This window comes from Vanellus vanellus (genome assembly GCF_965231255.1).
Source record: "Vanellus vanellus genome assembly, chromosome: 2".
In the NCBI taxonomy this organism is placed as follows: domain Eukaryota; kingdom Metazoa; phylum Chordata; class Aves; order Charadriiformes; family Charadriidae; genus Vanellus; species Vanellus vanellus.
In genome coordinates, this window is record NC_138906.1 from 63,994,999 (window position 1) to 64,022,875 (window position 27,877).

At 39.0% G+C, this 27,877-nt stretch overlaps 1 protein-coding gene across 1 annotated transcript in view; it reads right to left on the bottom strand.

The window, feature by feature from the left end:
* TRAK1 (trafficking kinesin protein 1) overlaps nucleotides 1-7,138 on the bottom strand; it is a 115,769-nt gene extending 108,631 nt beyond the window's left edge. The window contains exon 1 of the mRNA XM_082498974.1: nucleotides 7,062-7,138. The gene's annotated coding sequence lies outside the window, so the exon portion shown is untranslated. The remainder of the gene's footprint in view (nucleotides 1-7,061) is intronic.
* Nucleotides 7,139-27,877: the final 20,739 nt, after the last annotated feature.

Here is a 27,877-nt window from a genome sequence, read left to right on the forward strand (position 1 = left end):
AATTAAAAAAAGTTGGAAGGGAGGAGGGGGAAAGCACTGCAATATATATAGGGGAGTCTCGCTAGCTATTTTGCCATGAGGAAAAAACAGCAGCTTTCCTGCCCCAAGTTCATAATGTAGCACAAAATCATGTAAAATGGTGGCCCTTCTTGTGCTTTGTGCTATTTTTCTACCTCAGCTGTCTTTTTGTACAGTCGTTCTGTGATTAAAATAGATCAAAGTGAAGCTCATAAGAGTTTTTTTTAAACACCAAATTTTAAATATTAAAAAGTTGCCTGTAGCTGAGTATCATGGTCCAGTTAAAGGTTCCACGATTTGTAACAATTTCCTTTTTCAGTGGCATTGTTGTCTGCATCACCCTTCCCTGGTTACTGCGCAAACAGGAAAAAGTCTTGCATTTAAGCAAATGCAGTTTACAAATTAATATAACTCCCACTTCATCCAGTCTCAGGTCAGACCCTTTCCACTAACGCATAGCAAAGAGCGGCGCTTCTCAGATTCACTCCAGTTAAAAGGTATCAGTTTGTTGAAATCCAGGCAGCCTTTGAATGTCACAGTGAAAAAGGAAGTTTCCCCTCATGCAAGTTTACCGATTTTCCCTCAGTAACACAGAGATTATGCCTAACAAACCTGAAAAAACTGCTTTTTCTTTGCAAGTTACCAGGAAATAACATAGTCAAAAATAGAAAAAACAGTTGGGAATGAAAGGTATCTTTCCTCCCCCCTTTCCCATTCCAAACCATTGGCTGCTCCCTTGTACAGCTCTCTGTCGGGACTCTGTCCCTCAGTGACTCTCAGAGTCTAACCAGACTGCTAAAAATAGCTTCTCAACTACAAGACATGTACATTATCAGCAGAAAACATTTCTGCAGACCTAGTAACAGCCCCACAGCTCAGTCTGATGACATGAGAGACTAAAGAGGCAGACTAAAGGATCGTTTGTAATTTAGGGAAGCCTTTACTGCATGCCCATCCATGCCCATCACAGATAGAATGTATATCCCCACCCCCCGAGTAAGAGATGCTTCACCAGAAATCTCAAAAAGTTGTATTGAGAATGTCTTTTTTGCATTATAAGCAACGCTGACTGTAAAAATCCGAGTACGTTAGAAATACATTGATAATCTGAAATACACTTAAATATACATTAGTTCACAATTCAGCAGTCTTCCATGGTTGTTTCTCTGTAGGTCTTTATAAGCAACATGTAATAACATAGGTGACATTTTGTAGGCAAGCGCAACACTCAGTTATTTTTCTCACTATAAAACAGTAATAAACCAGAGGGTTTAAAAGGCTTGCCTAGCTCACTTTTGCATGGATACCTGTGTTGCAGGTTCTGTTGCTTCACTGCATGCTATGATCACTACTGGAAAAATGCACACCAGATCCTCCAGTACCCAAAGTTCAGAGCTACAGAATTAAAGGCCAGTTAGAGTCTCAAAAAGGTATGCGAGGCATGTTTCCATCAAAACTTGAGAAGGGAGAAAAATTTTGATAGCATTTAATGAAATGAAAGAGTGATTTAACACTAAAAATACTGAGTTGCTTGTTACTTTCTATCTCTAGAACTGAATTCTCCAGTTTAACAGCAAGAATTTAACGGAATAAGGGATTGGTCTGATGTTCAAAAAAGTTGTACAGAAAAATATTTGGTTTGCATTTTGAGAGGTAGCTGTAACAACACCTACTTGAATACAAATGAATCATAGAGATTGAGGCTGTCGTACACATAGATGTTCACTCAAAAACTTGACAGGGTCATTTCTTGTCAGTAGCAAAGTAATGCAATACTGTTCAATAAAGACAAAATATTTATATTTCCCTCTTTCTCCCTTCAAAAAGCTAATTTTAGATTAACCAACAGATTTTAATTACTTTTAAATTTGCTAAATGCAAACCTAACAGAGACATGACAAGAAGTAGGTCATCTTCAGAGGTTGCATAAAATGGCATTCTGCACTGTGTAACTATGCTCAAGTGCCATCCAAAGTTGTCAAGATGTCTTAAAAAAAAATATCTTGACTCACAGCATCAGTATTTGAGATTTTTTTTAACTAAAAAGGAACTTGCCATCTCTCAGAAAGGCACAGAAAAAGTTACCAAGACTTTGAAACTTCTTCATGCACAAAACTGTCCTCCTTTTATAGATCACAAACTTCCACGTCTTCCACCACTCACTGCTACCAGAGGACAGTTTTGGGACTTACTCAAAATGGATGGAACAACAGAGTTCTTGTGTCATTACAGCAAATACTCTGCAACCCACCACATAAAGCCTTGGTCTGACTCTTATTCCAAACATTATTCTATATGGTTCATATAAGATAGCTTTGTTCACAGAGAATTTAAGTAGTGAAACACTCACCATCAACTTAAAAAGTTTTTAAACATGAAGGTGTCCTATTTACTCCATCTCTGTTTTTGTAAGGACATTAAGGTATTTTAATTCTTCACATGGAAGACAACAGTAGCTTTCATAATGGTACGTCCCAAACTGGTTACGAAGTCACAGATCAGTAAGTACAGTTACATGTCATAAATTGTGATGGCATTAAGGGCTGTAATTTTAAGAAGTCTGGGGGTGATGTCACCAACACCTACTCCAGAATTTGAACACATGGTTCAGAAGAATTTTTTCTTGTACAGTTAAAATCCCCAGCTGCTTCCAGACCAACAGTATGATTTTACCCCCAAAAAAATTCCTGTGCGGAGTTGAAGTGATACTTGAAAGCATCAGATTTTTAAAGTAAAGATTTAGAGTGTGGGTGGGTTTTTTTTCCTAAGCTTAATGTAGATTTTAGCAAAGAGGAAATTTCCATGGCTACTGTAAGCATACAGGGAATCCATTCACCCATTTGTTTTTCCCATGACATTTTCATCAGAGGGCAAGTCACACCAGTTACACTATGACCCTCCTACTGATGTTCTGTTAACGACCATGCCAGAAACAAGTTTTCTGAACAGAGTTAAAAATTACTGTGCTTTTGATGTAATAGCTATAATTTGAAGTTACAGTATTGGGAAAAATACAAATAAACTAGTGCTGAGGCATAACTTAGAAAAAGAAAAAAGGAAAAAGAATAGAAATCACAGTTAACCGGCATCTTTCCTTAAGAGGCAGAGAAGAGCAAAGAATTTGTCTGATCTAAAGACCGCCATTTCAAGACAAACAAACTCAAGTTCGTTTTCTTTTTTGTTTTACATTGGAAGGAGGGCACCGAGAGGATGATGCACGTAAATTAACTTACCTGCTTTCCTCTCAACTTTTGAGAGACAAGCATTTTCCCTACCACATCCGTTGTCTCTCTCGCCACTTCAAGAACTTTACTTATGGGAAGAAAAGGAAAAACCAGGTTTACAACTCAACAACCCTTCTCAGCAAGCAGAAAGATATCCTGGCCAGACGCTACTTGTTTCACCTTCCCAGTCAGAGTTACCAGGAGCAATACCAAACAAGTTTACTGAAGACTCTGCTGAAGTTCTGGTTTAACCAGAACAAGTGCCAGTATCAGAAGGCTGGTTTTCCTTTACTCTCACTGGTACAGTTAGGTATAGTTGCGCAATAACAGTTGCCAGCATACTGCACTTCCTGAGATTAAAGAGTGGGGTTAAGGGAGGCAAGCAAACAAACAATCTGGCCAGGAACAAATTAAAATAAGCTGAAGGTCTCTTATATCAATACATGTCTAAATTAGAGTTTCCACATGATATCTGAGCTATCTATATTAAGCCTGTCGGGCCAGTCTTCCACTAAATTAAGCTCTTGAGTGGCTTAAAGTTCACATGATTTTTAGAGCCTAACTAGGCAGCTATTCTTTCTGCATCTCCTGTATTGAAAGTTTGTCAGCTAGATTTTTCAACTTCAGTTCCATCTCTCTAATGAAACCTTATATGTGTGAAGTTAAATGACATCAGGAAGCACATTTCATCTCTTTTGGAGCAAAAGGATTTCAGAATAAAGTGGAATCAAAGGGAAAATTACCACAGTTGATGAGGAAATAGTTTCAGTATTTAAAAATCTAACAAGGAAACCATAAGGTGAAATACACTTCTATCACTTCCAATCCTCAGGTTTTCCCAGTAATTCCTGTACAGCCCCACGTGACTAGTCACGTTTTGAAGGCAAACTGTACTGCTCTAAAAGGCCATATATCCACCTCGGTCTTTAATTTCATATTTGAAACGAGTTGTCTCGGAATAATTCCAACTAAAATCCTAATTAGGAAGGCTAGTGAATGTATTCTAAATTAGTGTATTCTAAATTAGCTTGAACACTTTCAGTTCCGTTTAAAGACTTAATTAAGATGAATTTATTCTGTTTCCTGGCTAGTCTGCAAAGACTGCAAGTTTTAGTACAGGCCTACACTTTGCTTTTATCCAAGCTCCCTTCACACATTTAGAACCAGACTGCTTACTGAACAAGACCCCCTGACTACAGAGGATATTCTAACACCACCTTCGGCAGAAGTTTCCTCCACCATCAACTTTTTTTTTTTTTTTTTTTACCATCTGTGCTAATGCCATGTTTTGGGACATAGTTCACCAGAAAGAAAACAACTGATTTCCATTGCAGTCCATGCCATAGCAGCGCATACATTAAACAGCAACACCTGGGATACGCAAGGGGGAGGATGGGGGCGGCAGATTGAGACGAAATAAAAGTCTGTTGAAAATATTTCTGATTTTAACATGGTCCTCCAAAAATACTTTCTCCACAAGAACTGGAGATTGCTCAACACCTGTGCAAGGCAGGTGGTTCCTCTGTATTTTAGAGATAAATAAAGTGGGGACAAATTCTGAGTCACTCTGGGATGAACATAAGCACCTCCTGGAAGTAGACTTAACAGAAAGAAACAAGAAGTGTGGGTAAGTTAAGTGAACAGGAATACAAACTCTTTGTATTCACTGTACCTTTATGTTCTTTATCAGAGGGTGAAACAGTAATTTACAAGAGGAAAAAGTGAACCATATGAAAATGAAGAAAAAAAAAATCCATCAGATGTATTTCACTCACAAACACTTTTGATTTTTTAGTCTAATCCCAATGGACAAGGGCTCTTACTATAATTTAAGTGCCCTTCAGTTGCAATGAAATCCTACCTGAACTAGTGGGGACAGAGGAGGAGAGTAAGAAGAGCTAACAAGAAGGGTATTCTTTCTGCCTGATATGAACTCCATCTCTGCCAAGCTACAATTACGCTCCCATAATTTGCAAAGTCATGTTACAGATGCTAACAACTCTACAAAAATGTCTCATTTCCTTCCCTTTGCTTTCCTAAGATAGTCTAAAACCAGCTGTAGCACTGAGACTTTTGAATGTGTTAAGGATTTTAGGTATTACAGGTAGTGCCAGTCCAAAGCATTTTTATAAAGTTTTAAAATTTAAAGCTTTTGATTCAGAAATGTCAGCTTCCTTCCAGTCAGTCAATCACAGAGCAAGGAATAGCTATTATGGGCATTGTTCCAAAGCTAAAAAGTTCCCAACCATGGAAAGGCCCTTTAAACTATTTTGGCTCTGAGATGAAATAAGTTTTGGAATAAAGCATATTAAAAATAGAGTTAAATTTGATTTCTTGTTTTAATTTGATTAGAAGCAGTTGCAAATTTTTTACAAATTCACTGAACATACTCATTCTTTTAACAAAGTTCAGAAACTGCCAGGTTGTGGAGTATTAAAGAGTTAGTAAATTATAAGGAGTTGTTCCTTATTTGATTAGAGCAGTGAAGATTATTACATTAAAATTAATTAGTAAGCAAACAAATTCACAGTAACAAAGTTGGGGGGAGAGGAAAGGGGCCAGGAATTTAAGTAGCTTTCCCACTTTCCACCCATCAGAACACAAATACGTAACTCTCCAACAGCAATCTAATACTTCAAAGCCATCAAGGTTTAAAAAAATCATTATAAAAAATGTTCTATAAAGAAAATAGTTTATACTGTTCCAAATTCATGCATTAGTTTTTAACCATTTTGCTTTTTTCTGTTTTAAATTTCTAGTTTCAAATTTAAATACAGATAAGAAAAGCAAACTCAAATCATATCCAGAAAATGAGCTTAATAAAATGACGACATCTCCAGCACAAGTTATCTTGTGTTTCAAAGGAAACACTCATGTCTAAGCTCCTTATATTGTAGGAATTTCCATTTTAACAACAGAATGAAGTCCAGAATACCAGTTAGACAGGCATCACTAATAGCATACTTCAGTAAATAGGCTTAAAGTTAAAGTGTCTATCAGCATATGTGAAGATTAATACACATAGCATATAAATATTAACACATTTCCTGCCTCTGACACTCCAGGATCGCTAACAGAAATCAGTGACAAATTAATTGTCCTATGAGTATAAGACAATATGCATATCCCAAATAACTGCAATTTCTTTGCAGTCAAAAGCCTGCAAAACTGTGGAAGTAATTCAGCTTGCAGTGATTTGCCTGCTCCCACCACAACACTTGTTTAATAATTATGTCATGACTTAAAACACCTGATGCCCGAAGCAGTTTCATCTGTAACCTTAAAAATATTAGCTATCTCAGATTCCTTCTGGTTTATTCTCAAAAAAAACCCCAACCTTATGGTGGCAGTACTTTAAATAGCACGGCAGTTTACTAGGACTAACTTTAGACCTTGAGGTAGTGAGGAAGAAAGCAGCCACAGTAAAACAAGGATCTTTGACCCGTTCAAGCACAGTAAAAGGTCGATGCCCTACTTTCGCACATCAAAGAATAAGTCTTTCCCCCTGCCCCACCAGAACAAAATCTGTATCTGACAACACAACAGCAGCTCAGCTCAGCATTATTTGAGAAAGAGGCCAGGCAGCGTTACGCAGCACAACAGTTGAAAAGCAGCATTCAACTAAACTGCAGAGCAAGGGAATCTGAAAAGTACTAAAGCAGCATTTGCCATGTTCCCTTCCTTTGTCTGCATTAATTTAAAACATGGCTAGCAACGCCTCTGGACACACACACTACATACATACTACATTCAAAGCTAAGCTCTAAGAGAGACAAACAGTATCAGGGGATTACAGCTCCGTAGCAGCCATTGCTGTACCTGGTTTTCAACTCTTTTTGCTCTTGATCATCTGCATAGCATTCTTCCTTTCTTGAGCCTCCTTTTCCCCTCCAGAATTTCACCATTTGGCTAACAAGTTCACTTTAAGTGTCGCTTCTATTTGCGTTTCCCCCACATGAACCGTTCTTGATGCTGTAAGGTCATTTGAATGCAATTGTAACTTTGGCTCACGCTCAAGTTTCCTCGCCCTCTCTTGGCAGAGCAGTTACACAAACTACCAAACTGAGTCAAAGAGAAGGGGTTAGACTACTCCTTTCTTCAATCTCCTGCATTAAAACCTTGACCTTTTGAGTGCTTTTTACAACATCTACATTCTTAACCATGTCCAAAATTTTTAGTTTGAGCACAGAGCAGTACAGACAACTATGCAAACATCCTCTGGACAGAATAGATGCTAGCAAATATTTTCCTCTTAAACATCACATAGAAAACATAAACAGGGAAGTGTATACCATCATGAAAACACTACAAAATGTTTCCAGAGTCTTCACAAAAGTAGTAAGATTTACCTATAGAGCAAAATTAAGTCGTACTTTAAAATTGCATACATTTCAAAAAACTAAGGCTTTCTGCTGAAAGTCTTGAAACGCTGCTGTGGGAATGGGGTTATGAGCTCATCTGGCAATCACACAAGTACTCCCACAAATTAAACCCCATTTTGCTGAAATTATCCTCCAAAGGAAAGCCAGTCACAAACTCCGCCTTCCTTAAAAATGGCATTTTTATGTAGTGCATCTATAGTCACACATCAAGAAACTTGGAGTTTTAAGAATTTGAAAATAATATATCATTCCTAAAGAAAACTTTTGAGCAATTTCCTTTCTTAATTTTTCCTCCAAGTCAGATCACAACAGTTCTTCTCAGATAGCCTCCTGTCCCCTCAGATTCAGGACAAGTTTGCAGCCACCTCTTCTCCTAGTAGCAATTCTCTTTGTGAACTGATTCAACTCTCAGTGTCAAAACAAAGGATGTGTAAACATTGTCTTCCACGGATAAGTTCACACCAATGACAAATATTTGAGTCTCTGTAGATAGGAGATGCAACTCCCTCCCTGCAAAACCTCTCCAAAACCAGATGGTCCTTCAGACAAAATAACGGATAATGCGATTTTAAACATTTCTCAACTTATCTTGCTTATTAGAAGTTACCTTCCCACTAGTGTCTAACTATCTAGATTTTTAAAGTTCAATTGTAGTTATCCAAAAGGCTCACACCTAGTTCGATGGTTATTTATAGTGCTTTCTATTGCTTCAAGCTTTTGGATGCTGACAACTCAACTTTGATCAAAAGACGATTCCTCATTTTGGATTGACTTCTTACTATATGAATCCTTTACACTAGTGCATGTTTTCAGATTGATTTGCATTCAATCATCCCTTTATTCTTCAATTGAAGACTGAGCATAACTGTATGCCCGGATCATGTCCGGCCTTTGAGGTACATAAATCGTCATTTACTTTATCAGTGGAGCTGCAGATATTCCCAATGCCTTTTCACACCACTGTTTTCCTGCTTCACAACAGTCCTGACTCATGCAGTTTTAACATATTAAAGTGCAGGAACTGTTACGAGTATCAGGCTGTGATTACAGAAGACTGAAATTCACCATATGGTGAACGGTGGATTTGATGAGGTGATTTACATTTGCAAATGTAATTCTATTCCCATGTGCATTTCTACACTTCATCTTAAGCTTGAACACATAGACCTGCAATAGGAGAAATTAAATTTGAGCCTGACAGTGAAGTAATAAGATTTAAAGCAATAACAAATGAAAATATTTCACATTGAACTTTTCACTGAGAAAAATATTGTACTTGTCCTATTTCAAAGAAGACATCTTCTCATCCCTAAGTTATTTATACCATTTAGTTTCACCATTAGGGAGATAATATTTTTTCCAGGACCACGGGACTTTAAAAGGCAGAGATACAGAAAATAATTTTTGAAAAAGTTTCCCTTTCTTCCCCAAGAGTGAAAAAGAGAAGGCAAGCAATATAGCAGTAGGCCTTCAGCAATCAGTATCTATTCAAGACAATCCAGAACTAACATTCACAGCAATGTGAGTAAAGCGCTTTAGTGGTCAGGAAATGGAATAAAATACTCCTTTAAGGCTGAAATTGCAGAGAAAAATGTTTCCTTTCAACAATATACGGAACTAAGAAAGATTTCCTGTTCATACCCTCTGTGTACAAATTGGGATTTCCATAGATGTTTCCCTGAAATCACAGCAGATAAAATATCTTGTGAAAATACATTTTTTGTTTTCGTTCATTTTCAGTGATGAAATTTACTTTTTCTGAGACTTAAGAATTTTTCAACCAACATTTTTCTTTTAGATTTCCCAGTGAGTCCATGTAAATTGCCATCTTCCATCTGTCTTGCCCATGTATCTTCATCAACAGGAAAATTTGCTGAAACTATAATCAGAATGAAACTAACAGTAAGATTATTGATCCTTTGCCAGATTGTGTCACTGTTAAATATTCAGCGAGATAAATTAGGATTTAACTCTACAGCTGACTGGCTACTAAACATTGTATAGATTTGCTTGGGTTTATTATTTGGCAAAGTTTGTTCTGAAACACAAGTATGCAAATATGGATGTGAAATGCCAGATCAGTGTACCTCAGAACTTCAAGGCATTCTACTCCATTCCAATTTAAATAATTGATTTGTTGTTAAATGAAGGATTCATCAACTATTCATCTGACTTTCACAGGGGAAAGTAGTTTCCATCAAGACACTCTCTTGAGCGGTACCTGGGTAAACCATTACTGAATGATCACCCCTTTTTATTTTAGATTTACAAAACCAGAAAAGCATGTATAAATCCCAAAGCACATTTTACTCAAAACACTTGCAGTACATGCAGTGAGATTAAATTCTCACAGAAGTACAATCAGCTCTGCTCCTGAAGGATAGGAAGACAAAAATATAACAACAAAAGGGAGAACAGCAAATGACAGATTTGGACACCTTAGCATTACCCCAGACTTTGCTAAATATAAACATAGTACTTTTATAAGCAACAAGCAGACAGTTATTTGGTGCTATTTACACACCAATTTTTATGAAGAAGAGTCACCTTGCTGATACTGTAAGACCTCCAAAGCCTCAAGGCATTAACTAGATGTCTCCTGCCTACCCATCAAACATTATGCCACCACAGTAGGAACAATCCAGTACTGTATGATCCAAAACACTGTACATATATGTACATACATATATGTATGTATATCATCCATCTACTCACACTGCATACCCTCAAGACTGTATGCTTCATGGTGGTACTGCAGAGGTTATTAGAAGTAACTCAAGTCTACAGTCAAGCACATCTATTCTTTGGTAGTCCATTTGCTATGGGGGGAAAAAAAACCCAAACAAACAGACAAACAAACAAAAAGACCCTCATAATAAGCTTACATCAAAGCACAAAATTTCTTGATTTCCTTTACCTGCAATGTATTTCAACTCGTTTCTACACCATTTTATTTGGTAAGTTTGTAATATAACTGTCGTTACCATCTTAACTTGGTGATGAGGAAGGAAAAGGTCGTTGTCTTTTTAAAAATAGGTCATTGTCTTTTTAAAATAGAAGTTGGAAGAAGGTAAGTAGATTGACTGTGCTATTAACTAGTGTTGTTTTACTAACACAAGGTAACAAAAGTTTGTCCTTTGTAGGAACTGCTGTTAGGCATAGTAGGTGTAAAGATCCAAACTGAAGTGACGGGGCAAGAAAGTTTATACAGAAAACTGTGGATCTTTTTTTCCAGTGAAGAATATCCCCTACACTGCCCTTTCACACCCACACAAGCAAATATGCGTTCAATCCAAAATTCTTCCCCTGCAGCTTCTCTGAAAACACTGTATGTAGGAAGGATAAATTATTATTCAGAACTAGAACATATTTGGAATGTGTCTCAGCTTTTCAGATAGCCCGGCACAGTCAGTAAACAGCAGATTATTCTCTGAACAAATGGACAGAGTAGTAGACTATCTTAATATTAAAAGTATAAAATAAGTTATGTAGCTACTATAGGAAAGCTATAAGCCACAATACAAAATTTAGAATTCATTTAGAAAGATCTAAGGTCTTGCAAAAAATAGGATTGAGCATTGTAACACAGGAACTGTTTCCACTTTCCTTCTCGTCTAATGCACATTTGTGGTCTAGCGTTAAAAAAAAGTTAAAAGCAATTCAACCACAGATATAAGAATAAAATAAAAGCAGCTTGTTCCCCAAATAGTCCTCTTCTGCCTTGGCAATCCTACAACACGAAAAACAACCACAACCCCTCCACACACTCCAAAGAAAAACTCAGGCCTTTTACCAATCTGCATAATATAAACAGAAAAAAAAAAAAAAAACCAAAAAAAAAACCCACAACAATCTAAGGCCAGAAGTATAAAGCAACAGATTACAAAACATCACTCCATGCCTCAGTTTTGTATGGTATCCCTATGGCAGTACCCATCGCACCGCCATCAACAAGTTACACTAAAAGGTCATGCAGCTAAATTCACCTGTTCCAGACACCAGTAGGGAAAGTTTTACTGAGGATTAAAACAAACCACACAAAGAAACCATGAAGTCTCCTCCCCATCTCTGTCCTCTTTCTCTACACACAGGGTACACTGCACATGTCCCCACACTACACAATATACAATAAATACACAGTAGCTGCAAGTGTCTCTCCCCACTTGATGCCCCAAGTCAACGAGTGCTTTCCAGTTTGAATCAACCACTATGGCTCATTCTTCACATTTAAAGATGGAAAGAACAAGTTCTTCCCTACTCTGGATTGTGCAAGTTTTATTCCTTTGAATTACATCAAACAATTCACGCTTAGGTTTCACAACATACACCACCACAAACAAAGCAGTAAGCTTACATTTAAAAGGAACCTAACCATTCAGTATTAATGTGAAAAGACACGTGTAGAAGACAAGCAATGATGCTTACTCAGTGTATCTGAATGAAAATGGCTCTTAAGGAAAAGAGAAAAGAAGAAAACTTTAATGATTATTTATTAGAGAATTCAGCATACGTTTGATAGACTGACATAGGCTCCCATGCCAGGGACCTGCAGGGACCGTCTGAGGAACAGCAACCAGAGCCAGGTACAGCCAGCCTGCGGTACAGGCAGCAGCTGCAGAAGGCTGCATCAGACATTCAGTACATCTGCCTCTATCTACACGGGAGCCTCCTGCTCCAGATGGCAAACAGGTACTAAGGACTGCATGTTTTTTTCTCCTGAAATCAGTTTAAAGACAGACAGACAGCACAAACTGAATACACTGCCAGCTGGTTTTGAATAAGAATTGGCGTGGTGTCATACTGATTATGCTAAAAGCCCCCAAAACAGTGTCAGGAGGTTGCCAGTATAAAAGCAGAGACTACATGTACTATCCCTCCCTCAGGCCTAAATTCCCTCTGCCTCCAAATCTGTTATTAAATAGTGCTTGGAATTATTAAAGCCAAACCACTGCAGAATAAACATCAGATTAAAAGTGAAGATAAGTATTCAATACTTATAATTTCATCCGTAATTCCACAAAAAATTAAGGTAAATGTGCTTTTAAGGGCAGATAACTTACATGAGCACTCAGTTGCTACTTACTTGTAGTTTAACATCACTGAAGACAATTCCAACAAGCTCCGGGATGCCTCAGAGCAGCATAACCCTTTGTTCAGGTTGCATCTGCGAATCCAAAACACTGAAATGATCTATTCATTTTTCAAATGTCACCAACTAACCAGCAGGACTGTAAGACTGAGTTTATGTAGCAGTCAATTCAACCAAGGGTCCAGTTCTGCCCTCAGTTACTCTTGTAATTCTAGTTACTACAGCTGTGCTACTTCGGATTTTAAGAAAAAGTTACAAACTAAAAGACAATTTAAATTAATGTTTTGGCTAACTGCTTAGGTTTAAACTTTTTGGTTGGTTGGGACTTGTAAACACAAAGCCCCCACCAAGAAAAGTAGCCCAATCAGTGAGGCAAGCTAAGCTAAATTACTCATGCTCCAACAATCCTACCTAACCACGCATACCCACAGACCATCTAACCTCTCCATTTGACAGCCCAGTGTTGTATTCCGATATGGCACCATTTAATTATGAATTGGATTGCTAGAAGAGAATAGGACAGTTAACTTACTGGTGTTTAATGAGCATGCTCTTGTTAGTTGTGAATACATTCACTGTACTCATTAAATCAGGAGGCACCGGAGTTCTGAATGCATCATTAAAAGGATCCAGGAATGCTGCTGCTTTGTTCAGCGTGACTACATGCTCTGCTTGACAGTTGGAAAACAAGCAAGAAATGTAAGACCCTTCCTGTTGGGCCAGCAGATCTAATTTTAAACTAGGAGGAGGGAGAGAAAGCGGGAGATCTGCTTCTTCAGAGCTTTGCTTATTTAGGACACGAGTAAGTTTCTCTTGTTATTGCTGACTCGAAGCAATAACATGCTCAGTACTGTAAGATATCAACAAAAAGAAGTGTCAAGTTGGGGTGGGGGATATTTAAAAAAAGAAAAGTCACAGCCCATTTTCAATACACCCAAGGAGCAGGAGCATGCATTAATCTATCAACCTGTCAATTAACAAAATGAACCTTCATAAAACAAATACACACATGCCCCTAACACAGCAATTCTCACACTATTTGCAATATATTGATTAAGGCTGAAGAGGGAGTGAAATTGGCTAGTAGGCTCCTGTACATTCTCACAGGAGATTTAGAACATATGTTCAGCGAGAGGATGAGACTTTCATCTGTCAAGGGTTGATCCATCTACCCACAAAGATACACACCCACACGAGAATCTGCATGTCTAAAGCATTCTAGAGTTACAGAGAAATTAAAACCTAACTGGCAACTGTTTAGCTTGAACCCATTGCATGGAAGTGTTTTCTGCCAAAAGAAGTACATGAACCAGCATCACCGATGGCATCACTGGAAGTTAAGATTTCACATGCACAACTGCTTCCTCTAGCACATCCTCGAGAGGGGCAAATGCATTTCTGAAACATGTTTATAACAAATCCTCTTCTCCTCTCCTCCCACCTCATGCACAGAAAATTGGACAGGTTGCTAAAATCAGAACTGTGCAGGGGGAGGGGAGCTGACCAGGGCTTAATACTCTCAGAGCAAGACTCAACCACTTTAATCCAAGCAATTATTTTCCAGTTAGAAAGTTGTTGATACTGTAAGAAGTTATATAAATGCTGGATTCTAGTCAAACAAGGACTGCCACCTGCCAAGGAAAGTATATTACCACATGCACGTTTACCACAGTCTCATCACGTGGACATCTCTTACCTGGGAAAAACATGTTCTAACCAGTCACATTAGCACATTAGGACTTTGCTTGCTACAAGCCATCAGAGCATGCCCCTGGATCTCATCAAGATCCCGATTTTCTCAGTTTTGCCAACAAAATAATCTTCGGAAAAAATCCTTCTGATTAAGCAGTCAGGCTTAATGCAACACGCCATGACTAATCCTCTTAAATTTTCTCTGGGTCCTGCACTGTAATCTCAGTAACACAGGAGACACTGTTCTTTTCATAGGAGCTATGTGACTGTGTAGACTGTCAGAATCCTATTCAAATAGCAATTGATTCCTCACTGCCATCAACCTGAGTAACCAACACCCAGATTTCAATGCACAGACCAGCTTACTTTGAGTACAATCATACAGCAGTACTCTCAAATGACTGGGTATAAGCCGTTAAACAGTACTCATCCACATGAGCCACCGAAGACTTTTGGGGTCACACCCCATGGCTCTCTGCACCATGGTAAGTGGAGGCACTTAGTTCTTTTGCACTGTATTGTGGGAACAGCCTGAAGAACTATCTGGGACTCCAATGGTTTAAAACCACACCATTACAAAAAAGTAGAAAGGTTAATGGTTTGGGGATGCAGACATCAAAAGCGGGAATCACATTCAAACTAAATCTAGACATGTATCTCTTGCCAGAAATACACACCTACAAGTGGGTCCTAGCACTGAATCCCAGTTCACTGATTTAAAAAGAAAAAGAAACCCTTTAGGTCACCAACATTGGGGTTTTGGTGTCAGATAAAGCAATGACAGAGAATAAGTACTCAGATTTCTTACCGACTGTATGGTCTGTACCTGTAACACCCAGAAAGGAACAAGCACAGAGAAATGCATGGGAAAAGCATGAGAGCCCTAACAAGAATTGCATGTTAGATTATTTATTTTGGGTACTGTTCTCTTTAATCATACTAACAAGCTCTGTATTGCAGAGAATTAAGAAGCTAAGAGATGGACATATAAAAACTTAAAGTGTTGTATTTTCTTCTCTTTGTGCTTACCACGGGGCAACTCATGCAACATCTCAGCTGGTTTAGCTCAAAAACACAACACTAATGACAGAAAGGAAAAGATGATGCACAGGGAATTGTTTAAACATTCGTTGTTCTGCTTAGCAACAACATGCTTACATGGTTAAAAAACCCATAACACAAGAAATACAGAGACATAGTTGTTACCCACTACAAATGGCCCACATTCTGTAGCTCCTCATGTACCTTTGGTTTGCCATTTAATCAGTCTTGCATCTTCTTGATAGATACCTCCCTTTGGCATTTTGTACAACACAGAGCATATCAGAATTCCACAGATCAGAATACTAAGCAGCTTGTGATACTAAGCAGCAATATATTTCGAGGATCTTTAAACTGGTTAACCTGACTTCCAGAGGGGACACAAATTACACATTCAAAACAAGACATACATACTCTTTTCCTACTATGACAAAAAGAAAGAAAAAGCATGCTTTTCTCCATGCTATATCACCATAATATAATAAGCACTAGTTTTATTCACAGATTTTAACCACTACATTATTAATGCCTCTTTGCTCTTTGTGTATGACATCTCATCTTATGTCTCGTCACATACATTTAAAATCTTTGCAGGCTTTACATTATGTACATATGCAAAAATTAATGCAACAAGGGCCTTGTCTAAATAGCAATGTCAAAGAAAACAGAGAACAAATACATGAATGGCAGAACACGTGCACCTACAGACTTGAGTCCTGGCTAGCCACCCAAGTCCTACTTTCCAACCATAGCACTTGTATTTATTCTCATATGATCACTTTTTTCATTCTTCTACTTTAAATACTTCAAACTGAGTTTTGATACATGCAAGTTAACATAAAATATCTTGCCCTGCTGTATAGGGGGGGGGGGGGTGGGGTGGGGTAGAATCTGTTGCTCGGAAAAACTATTTGTCAGATGTTTCTTTTTCCATGTACTCCACTGCACCATATGTGGGGGCTGGAAGAGAGCCTAAGAACATCTGCCACAGACTTTAAACCCCCTAATAATAGCACAGCTGGTGTTCCCAGTCTAATGATCTCTGCACAGACTCATGTGACCACTCCTGACTCCGGCCCCCAACCCAGGCAAAGCGCAGAGACACTTAAAGGTTGGAAATGTCCATTCATTCTCAACTCAATTTGCATTTCACAAAAGAACCAACACAGAAAGCAAGTTGAAATGCTAACATTTCAAGCAGTTCAACAGTCACCGTTTCCACAGAATTTCCCCATGGTCCTTTCATTAAATTCCAGTTTAGCAGAACACTCCCTATTCCACAAAATGAAGCTACACAAGAAAGTAACTGCAAGTCTCAGTGATACAGGGTTAGAAACATAAAATGTTTTAACTGCACTTAATTATATTACAGAGGTGCTGGTTTGGGGTTGTTTTTTTTTTCACCCCGCTAAACTCATGGACAATCTTCCATTCCCGACCATTTAGTTTACTTACAAATAAATGTTTCTACCCACTTTCTCTTAAACATGTTCAAAAACTGGTTGATAGAAGACCTTTATTTCAAAGAGGAAACAAAAAGAAGGCAGAAGAACAAATAGTTTGGGAAATAGAACTATGTTTTAGCTCACACAGAGTCAGCATTGGGCATGAATAGGTATTTCTCATGCAGATGTTTTAGAGAAGTGTCTGATATTTCCCATGCCTAAAGGATGTGACTAGCAAAACAATATGTTGGACTCTGAAGGTGGGAACAAAGAAAGCAATGTTTGAGTGGCATAAGGTACTCGAGACTCTCTTCACATGTCAGTCCACCCTCCGTCCTCGTTACTCTTTCATCTACACAAAAACATAGGTAGTTTCCAGCAGCCAACAGGTATGAGTACAGTTTATTATTTAATATAATGTGTACAGATGCACCCATGAAAAGCTAGGCCTGACCATCACTAGCACAGACTGGAGAGGCAAGCATTCCACAGCCAAGTTTAGTTATTGGCACAGCACAAACAGGTGGCTACTTTAGCAAATTACTGTATCCACAGTAACAACAGACTGAATACTGAGCTCCAAATTCCAAGAACAACCCATTTAATCAGTCTACTATAAAACACCAATATGTGACACTAACATCCTCATCAAAGAATGTTTTCATTCTCGTTTCCCATGAGGGATAGAGGGGACAAAAACCCAAAAGCAGATAAAAACAACACTTTGTAAATTCCCACACTGTCCAACAATGTTGGCCCACTTTAAAATAAGAGCCATTTAGCAGCTAATCTTTCTTAATTTGCACCACATCATTGAACAACAAAGAGAAAAAGAAGAGAAAGCACAGAGCAAGTTCCTTTTTAGTTTTATATAAAAGCACTGAAGTCTGAGAAAGGTTAATACACAAGATCATTCCAGCTACAGTAATCAATTTGGCTGTGACAAACATACTTACAGTCATGGATCAGTTACGTGCCTTACTCCTCTGCTAGCCCTCTATCTGATCTGTAAGTTCTCTCAGAGCTATAGGATCAAGATACATTGCAAGTAGCATTTTTTCCTGAGGTAGCATTTTTTCCTCGAGTCTCACAATTAGGCTATTAAACTATGAACATGCTCTCATTTCTGACCTCACTATGAAAAAAGTACAGTTTAAGAAACTAGGCAAACTGTCCCACCTTTTCAACCAAAATCTACACATTAGCAAGAACTAGGTGAAAAGAGAAACAAAAACCTGCAGCATAAGAGCATCTACAGAAAGAAAAGATACAGCCTCCAACAACATCAGTTTGACCGTGAATTCTTAACACCACCAAAAACTGTATGATACGACTGCCTACAGAAGGCTGTATGTATGTGGTCATGCTGCAGATTTCTGACAGTGCAAATAGGGCAAACCCACTTCATTCCCACCTTAAAGTGCAACTGGAGAGCTAACTATGCAATGGCAGCAACAGCTGTGTCACAAGTGTTGCCTGTGGCAAAGATCTGGGCTGGCACCAATAATGAATTACACTGCATTTTAAAAATAAATTTGACATCAGGCACATTAAAGAAGTCTTCTGTTGCTGTGCTGTTGCTTGTGTAACAGATACAGTAACTACAAATAAGACACATGATGCCCTTCAACTTGGCAGAGAAGACTGCCTTTCACAAAACAAGCATAATCTCTCAGAGGTACAAACAATTTGCGGAATTAACGAAGCTCTCCTGCATAAGTCAGCTCACAACTGCTGGTTCAAAGTGGGCACATAACTACTGTTGTCTGTAGATTTTGTTTCCTTGCTTGCTACAGGCCCAAACTACTTTTCCTCTTCTCTCTGGTGCCACATGCTCGAAGTCTCATGTGACAGAAAACAGGTAGAGACAAGGAGTCCTAAGTGGGTTAGTACTTCCACACCTCAGAGACAGACCCTAGCCATCTACGCTGCAGTTGCCTCGCACTTCAGTTGCGCTGTTTCATTCAATACAACAATGTCTGCATACAATTTACAAGTACTCAGCCTTACTCTACTCACAAGATCAAGCTATTGATCAGTGAAAAGGCCAGGAACCTTAACCTGCGTGCTTTCTGGCCTATATGCATGCTATGTCCTTCCTCTCAGTGACTTGTAATTTATCCAAAAAACAGTTTTCCCTTCCTAAGTATTTCAACATGTACCTTATTAAGCAGCTGTCCTGATAGAACTTTTATTTTGCTATTGAGGAAACTACAGGCTGGATGGTAAGACAAATGAGTATGCATTGTGTCTGTCTTTGTTGTCTGACAAACTTTGTCTATCAATGAATCTACTTCGCACTTATACACAATTACCACAACCTGTGGTAATTCCTGCTTGGCCCGATTCCCCTATGCCTCTGACAGTACTGCTGCAAGACAGTCTGCGGAAGATTGGGGGTGGATGGGGAAGCTGTTTTAACATTATAAACTAATCACAAAGCTCATAAATAACATCAGATCACAGGCATATGCAGCCATAAAGTAATTTAGAGGCCTTCCAAACCACAATTAAGCTTGGTTAACAGGACAGTCCCCTTCCTTACACAGCCTTAGAATTCAGAGTTACAGTTTGATTCACACCAGCTGAGCACTTTATATAAAGAGGTGATAGGCTTCAGTGAATGACACTTGACTAAACTTAGCTCAAAGAGTAACAAACCCTAGAAGCACACACCATGGAATATGCAGCTATTGCACTATGTGTGAATCTTGTGCCAGTTGATATCCCCATCTTGAATAAATATCAAAGAGATAATTAACAGAAGTGGATAGTACCCTCATATTATTGCAACTTTGTACTGATTTTTGAGTTGGGCATGCTCTGTAAACAAGAGGCAAAACTTGGACAAAATACGCAAGACAGCATCACTATGTTCAGTTGCATTTACCAGCACCAAGCCGAGACAAGTTAACCGACTAAGCTTGCCCTCCTGTTTACACCGTCTCCCAAGCAGACTCCCCAGTTTGCAAACCCACCCTTCTAGCTGCAAATGGGAACTGGTCCAAAGACAGTGTCAGTGTTGCCGAGAACCACATTTGCTCCTTTTCATGCCTTCCTCTCATTTAAGCTGTCCGCATACTTCACCACAAAGTATTACCCCCCAAGGGCATAATGAAAAAGTGGAAGCATCAGTGCTTACTTATTGCAAGAACTAATCTAAGTGCAGAAGACAGAGTTGTTGTTTCATGCTCTCATTTGCTCTGTGGTCATTTAGAAGCACGCAACTACAAAAGCTCCATACAGAATAAAACAAACATACACTGGGCAGAGCTAACATCAGTGGAGATCTCTTAACCTGAAGGTCATATTGTCAGCTTTGCAAACGTGGAAGCAGCTGCTGACATTTTGACATGGTCCATAAACCTCAGCACACAAGATCCAAGAGACTGTAATTCAGAGATACGTTTGAGGTATCAAGGATTACAGGCTCTTATACCTCCACAGTTGAGGCACTGTATCACAGTATGCTAGGGATTGGAAGGGACCTCAAAAGATCATCTAGTCCAATCCCCCTGTCGGAGCAGGAACACCTAGATGAGGTTGCACAGGAAGGCGTCCAGGCAAGTTTTGAATGTCTCCAGAGAAGGAGACTCCACAACCTCCCTGGGCAGCCTGTTCCAGTGCTCTGTCACCCTCACTGAGAAGAAGTTTCTTCTCAAATTTAAGTGGAACCTCTTGTGTTCCAGCTTGAATCCATTACCCCTTGTCCTATCGTTGGTCGCTACTGAGAAGAGCCTGGCTCCATCCTCATGACATTCCCCCTTTATATATTTATAAACGCTAATAAGATCACCCCTCAGTCTCCTCTGACTCCTCTGACTGATCACTCCTCAGTCTCCTCTGACTGAATATACTAACTATATTCAGTCAGGTGCACTACTGTATCCAACAACAGTAATTTGGGCTTTTTTTTATTATTATTATTAAAAAGTAGAGAAGCCCAGAGGTCAATGCAGGCTCACAAGACAAAATACTAGCCATTTGGACCAAACATCACATCTTCTAATGTAATGGATCCTTCCAAATTCTACTCCTCCTTTCCCAAAACACACCCACCCCATCACTATATTCCTTTCTCCTTCTCCAGCTTTTTCACTTCTGGCACACTAAGGGTGATCTTCACACAAAAAGAAGTAAGTAACAACCTGTTTAACCATCGTGATTCAAATCTGGTTTGCTGTTCTAGAGTGTAAATGGTAAACTATGTTGAAGCTAGACTCATTTTGTTGGCTCCTGCAATTATTTCCCAGAAAGGGCAAAGATAACCCTCAAGACACATAAAACCCCAACAAACCAACCCTTTAAAATCAGTAATCCACAATGTCACGATTTGGACTTTATTCAAGGAACCATTCCTGAGTTACGGGGCTATATACCGCCTCTCATAATTGATAGGCATTTACACCTGTAAATACCAGTTTCCAACTCCTATTAAAATCTATTTTCCAAGAGGTTACTGAGTCCACTTGTTCAGAAATGCTTTTTTCAGATCAGTTTTAACAGGCAGTTTATGAAGGTTTTGTTAGACATGGAATATAGTTAGGTAGCATAACTTCTTTTGGACACTACAGCCATCTCTGGGGTTTATTATAAAATCTGGCATACTGCATAAGTTTTCCTAGGCAACAATTTCTCAGTATCTTTTGTGAAAAGTTACTTAGAAAGGAAATTTAGAAAATAATTATTTCAATTTTTTTGCTTTTAAGAGTTAAATCTTATTTAAGACCTTCACTTGCATTTTATCAAATCCGTTTAACTTTGTTAATTTCTCTTTCAAGTGCCTCTGCCTAACTGGTTGCTACCAAGACCTTTACAAACCATTAACTGACTCCCTGTAAAGAAATTTCTCTCTTTGAGCTCTTAAACGAGGACATAAAGTAAAATCTGTAATACCTGACATACAAAACAAAGCCAGAGAAGCAGTATGGGTAAAAAAAAAAAAAAGAAAAAGAAAAACAAACAAACAAACAAACACAAAAAACAAAAGCCTGGAGAAAAAGTATAGAAAATTAGCCAAAATGTCAGAATTCATAAAAGTTGCTTGCAAATATCTTTAGTGCCCTTTAAGAACATACAATACCTTAATATGCCAAGATCCCAAGAGTTCAAAATCCTTTCAATTCTCCAGTGGTAATTGACAATACCATTAAACAATGCAGTGTCCAAACCAGTTCCCCCCAAAGTCTATTCTTTAGCTTCACGTATACTTAATTCCAAGTTGCACTTTAAGTATTCCAGTTGTACTATAAGTTTTCTATCACAAAACAAACAGAGTTTCCAGTTAGAAATCAGAGCAATCAGAACCACCGATTCCCATTCAAACGAGAAATTAATTACTTGTTGTAGGATTCAAATCAGAGCCAGAACAGGCTGAAGCCCTGTAATTTCATGCCTTCACGACTTCTGGAGTTTGAAATAAGTATTCTATAGCTGTTCAGTCTAATAGGAGTTTGCTAAATCAAAAAAAAAATCTTTTATTGCCCATATTATAACAACTCCTTGCTTATCTTTTCCAGGGAAAGGTCTGACAAACAAACGGGAGAACACAGCATTACATCTGCTATAACGAGTCATGTTACAAGCTGACCATTTTCCTGACCATGCAGCCCCTCCTATTTCCTCTTACTCATTTCTCCCACTACAATATTATATCATGTCTTAATCTTCAAGTTATCCCCGCTGGTCATAGGATCAAAACAATAGGCTTGTGCTAGGTGCATTTAGGAATTTCCTCTCAGCCTTCTTGATGAGGCAATTAGTGCTAATTTACCATCTCAGATAACAGAAATAGGATAGGGTATTCAACCTTCCCCATGCAATTCTGCTAACCAAGATTACTAAGATCATGCTTGTGGCTTTCTTTTATTAAAAAACAAACAAACCCACACAACTAGCAAGTGATAAAATTTTGATACATTAGCTCTCATTTTTAAAGAAAGCTACGTAACTTAACACACACGTGTTAAATACAAGGTGTGGTGAGCAAACTAAACACTAATTGGCCTTGCCTCCACACTCCTGCTTTGTCTTTGTGCCATCTATAGCATTCATCTAACTCCCCAAGAAACACAAACTGGCAAAAAAAAAACTAAAATCAAAGAAATACATTTTTTTTCAAAATATGTTTTTCAAATTTGCCTCCCTGGCTTATTTCCCCATTGGGTAACAGTCAGCATAAAAGATCTGTGGACAAAGCGGTACAACACATAGCTGGTGACAAGGTAGGACTATTCCCACCAGAGACAGTAAACTGTGAGATCAGGCTAATCGGGCTGCAAAAGCACAGCCTTCAGGCACAAGCTTTCCCAGTCATCTCTAGCTAATATTAGTGTAGGCTGCCCTGAAAGCACACCTTTACCCTACCGCGCACCTACCCTAAAGCCATATATTCCCATCACTCATTTTGTTCCTCATACAGACATCAGTGCTTGTTCTGCTCCACATCAACGTGATCAGGAATGCAATCTGGTTGAAAGGCCAAGCCAAGGGGATGAGGGAGGAAGGATAGGAGCGAACACGCAGAAGGTTGTGCAAGGTAGTTTCCAGCTAAATCAGCTCTCTGAGCTGGGCCACAGCATGCCCATACAAGACGCAGTGCATGAGGGAGGGGTGAGAATGGGGAAGGAAGACTGCCCTCTTCTACAGCTTTGGTTACTTGGCAGAAAACCACATTTTTAAGAGTCAAACCACTAAACCAAGGCACTCTGTTGGCTTTACTTGTCACCCAGTTTTAGGCAGCCACCTCCCAACTTTTATCTGCAGCCTTGAGGATATTCAAATATTCATTGCCATGAGAACAGCAATCCCTGGTGGGACTGAAATCATCAGTACTTCCATTAACTGCTGTGTGTGCTTACCCACGGCACCACAGGACTGAGGGAAACCACTAGGTAACTGCCCAGAGCCAGAATTTACAGAACCTACACAAGCATTAACCCAAGGTTTGAATAAAGACAATGGCCTCTTCTTGGGGTACAAAGAGATAAGGTTTCCATTTCAATTTACCCAGGTCAATTCAATAGTCATATGAAACTGAAGCTGAGAAATTGACTGGTAACTGAAGCCAAAAGACATTTTTGTTCTTGTTGAATTCACACCTGCTAGAAGAGCAGCTGTGCTAGATCTACAGATCCAAGGAATAACCTTTTTAGTCAGTTGGCACAAAGGTCATCTTTAAACCAAAGAGGTTTTTAAAAGAAAACAATTAAATACGATGAACAATAAGGACCATTTACAAGTACAGTTTTGTCCACCTGAATTGCAACTTCTGTCTAAATACCAGCTGACAACTCATGTGATTTTTTTTTATTTTAAGGAATGATCAGTTTTACATTAGTGAATATGTGAAATTTATTCCAGTTCTTAGTCTCACTGTAAATGTTCATGTAGATCAATATATGGCATTCATACTACTTTTGGATCCAAAAAATACATTTAAGGCCACATTTCATAGAAACATAGTGGTTGGGGTTGGAATGGACCTTTAAAGATCAACTAGGTCAACCCGCTGCTATGGGCAGGGACATCTTTCACCAGATCAGGTTGCTCAAAGACCTGTCCAACCTGACCTTGAACACTGCCAATGATGGTGCATCCACAACTTCTCTATGCATACCATGTAAGGTCATATCATTAAGATACACTTCCTGCCATCTGGTATCATCATCAACAATTTGGGAACAGGAATAAGATACAAAATATCCCTCAATGAATGAAATAAGATCATAATAAAATCAAGAATGCTGAATTTAAGAAATCCACTATGCTTTTAGATATATTCAGCATCCATACCCAAAGTGCAGTGGTATCAATCTGTGTGCTCCACCAGCACTGAGAAGCTTTTCATTAGTTCGGTATCTACCCTGAACTATTAATTCTATGTTTATTCCCTTCAAATAGCTTTAATACATTATTCATTCCACCAAAGCAGTTATCTAAATTTTATTAAAAAAAAAAAAGACAGCAATATCCTCATGAACAAAATGATTCCTACCAGACATTTCAAGTGAAAAATCTTATTTCCTTCCTCTCCTCTATTACTACTGTAATACTAGCACCATCTTAATCTTAACAACCTGTCCGTCAGACATATATTTAAACCTTTTGTAAAATGCACTCAAATTACTTGAGCAAATCATACACTCTTCAGAGAAAGGAGAGTCTTCTGGCCCACCTGGAGTTTTTCTGTTGTAGGAAAATTAGTAGTATACACTATCAACCTTAGTACTGTAAGTAAAAAAGTGCAGGTGCAGCATTCATGTCTACTGAAGAGGCTGCCTCATTCAGTTACTCTACCCTATCAGGTCCTAAACAGCCAATACCAGAGAGTGTGCCAATCCACAGAGATTCACAAGAAGCAGATTTAATTCTAATACTGGCACCAATTCCTGAATTACCTCAGTCAAATGTTTTGATCTTGCTGACCCCCTTCATCTGTTGCAAAGTAAGAGAAGACTGACTTTGGTGACTTGTGAACACTTAAACAAACTCAGTTCATTAGGAGTTTATGTTGCAGCTTTTGCAATGCAAAAAGGCAAAGTATTTAAGGAAGTTGCATTTGTCTGAGGTACAACAGTTCCTAAGTGAAATCTCATTTAGCAGATAAAAGCAGTACAAGTGACTGTCACAGAGAACTCCATGTTCTCTACAAAAAAATGATACGATAACACACATCCAATAGCATGACAGTAGAGACCACTTAGGACTTTGGGACAAGACTGTATTCTCCCAGGTAAGTGCAGTATCTAACCCTTCGCAGTCTTTTCATTCTAACAGCTCTGGATGTCTTGCAGAGTAAGGTTTTTGAGAAAGCTATTACGGAGTAAAATTCTAGAGAACAAATACAAGAGTAATCAAAGGCTATAAACATTGCAGACAATAAGAAACAGAACTTTCAGTTCAGATTGCTTTATACTGGAAATTTATGGCTCTCAGGTCAGCCACAAGTCCCTGGGTCAAACCATAACGTGCTTACCTACCACCTGACAAGATGACATAATCCTCAGGAAACAGCCATAAAGGGCTGATCTTGCTATGACCTTCACACACGCAGGTTTGCAGAACTCATTACAGGACCAAAGCCTCTAAGAAGGTAATGCTTTTTGGTAAACACTGATCTCCACCCTCACCATAAATTCCTGGAAGTGATCATTACTGTAGTATTACCACAACAAAACAGAAGCCTACCATTCCTCTCTGAAGGCAGTGCAATTTGTGACTACAGGAGAAGATCTATAATAAGAAACCATAATACCAGAAAGATTGCTTTCCTCCTCATCACTTTACATCAACAGTGCATACCTCCTCAGAAATACAGTTAATATGATCAGTCAGCTGCAGAGAAAGAAATTCCATTCAAGACAGATTTAAAGGACAATCTAAGGACTTTGTCATTGCTCCAACATCTTCCAGTTCTGCTCATTTTACAGGTACCACTAGGACAACAGGTTTGCATGGATTTGAACTGCAAGGTTTCTGCTTACTGCAGAGGAGTGGACGGTGCCCCCTTGTGAAGCACATAATTGTGCAGTATGTGATGGTGAAACCAGGCTTTCAGGGACAGGCAATACTGTTAGTAATACACGCTCCACTTATGCAAACATTAAAGAGGACAATAAGTGTAAAAGTCTCAATTTCCCACAAGCAGCAGATACCACTGTAACTTTTAAAAAATACCTCTCTTCAAACAAAACTGCACCTCAGTATTCTCTAGGACACCAAATTATGGCTACTGTCAGACCATAATTCGTGCAGAGTCCTGACTTGCATGAAATTAAAGTCCAATATGACATTACCAGCACCTGCCTTTAAAAAGGAGAATTTATGTGAACATACAATACAGAAGCACACCTCAGAGGGGCATGTAACTCTTACAGTGTATCCACAGTTCTCATTCTTCCCCTCTAGGCTATAAATGTTTCCACTGCATGAACATTCTCCTAAACTTTGATTTCTATTAAAAGATGGGACAAGTCAACTCAGCAATATTTTAAATTTCACTGAAAAACAATGATAAGCAGTTCTTCCATGTTTTGCTTGAAACACTAGAATTGTTACATAGGGGAGCGCAGGGTGGTTCTTACATTTTTCCTGTTAACAGCTGCAAGACAGGTGGGAAACAAGAGAGGTGATCCTTCCCCTCCATTCAGCACTGGCGAGGCCACACCTGATGTACTGTGTCCAGTTCTGGGCTCCCCAGTGTAAGGGGCATGGACATACTTTAGAGAGTCCAGTGAAGGGCCACTAACACAAAGAAGGGAGACCAGAGTATCCCTCCTATGAGGAAAGGCCGAGAAAGGTGGCACTGTTCAGCCTGGATAAGAGAAAGCTCAGGAGGACCTCATCAATGCGCACAAATACCCAAAGGGAGGATGCACAGAGGACAGAACCAGGCTCTTTTCAGTGGTACCCAGTGGCAGGACCAGAAGTAATGGGAACAAACTGGAAACGCAGGAGGTTCCCCCTTTATCACTGTGAGGGTGACCGAGCACTGGCACAGGTTGCCCAGAGAGGTTGTGGAGTCTCCATCCGTGGAGATATTCAGATGTCTGGATGACATCCTGGGCAATTGGCTGTAGGTGGCCCTGCCTGAGCAGGGGGGTTGGACCAGACAACCTCCAGAAATCACTTCCAACCTCAACCGTGCTGCGATCCACCAAACACAAAGTGGCACACCTTCCACACAGCTCCTATCTGCACACAGGACTGTAAAGTAGACTTTGTTCTTTTACAATACGTTGCCTGCAAAATCACAGAAATTTAATTCTTAATCACTTTATATTTCTCTTCTTTGCACTTTCTCTCTACACCAGTCATTTTCATCCGGGTTTCCTTAAAGGGTCTGCAAAAAGAAACTAAGGAAATAACTCTTACATGCTTTACTACACATAAAACAAAGGTATTTACAGACCTTCTGCAAAGTTTCAAGAGTTTCACAAATTCAAAGCAGTAGGGGAAAAAGAGTGACTGTCTTAAAACTTCTCG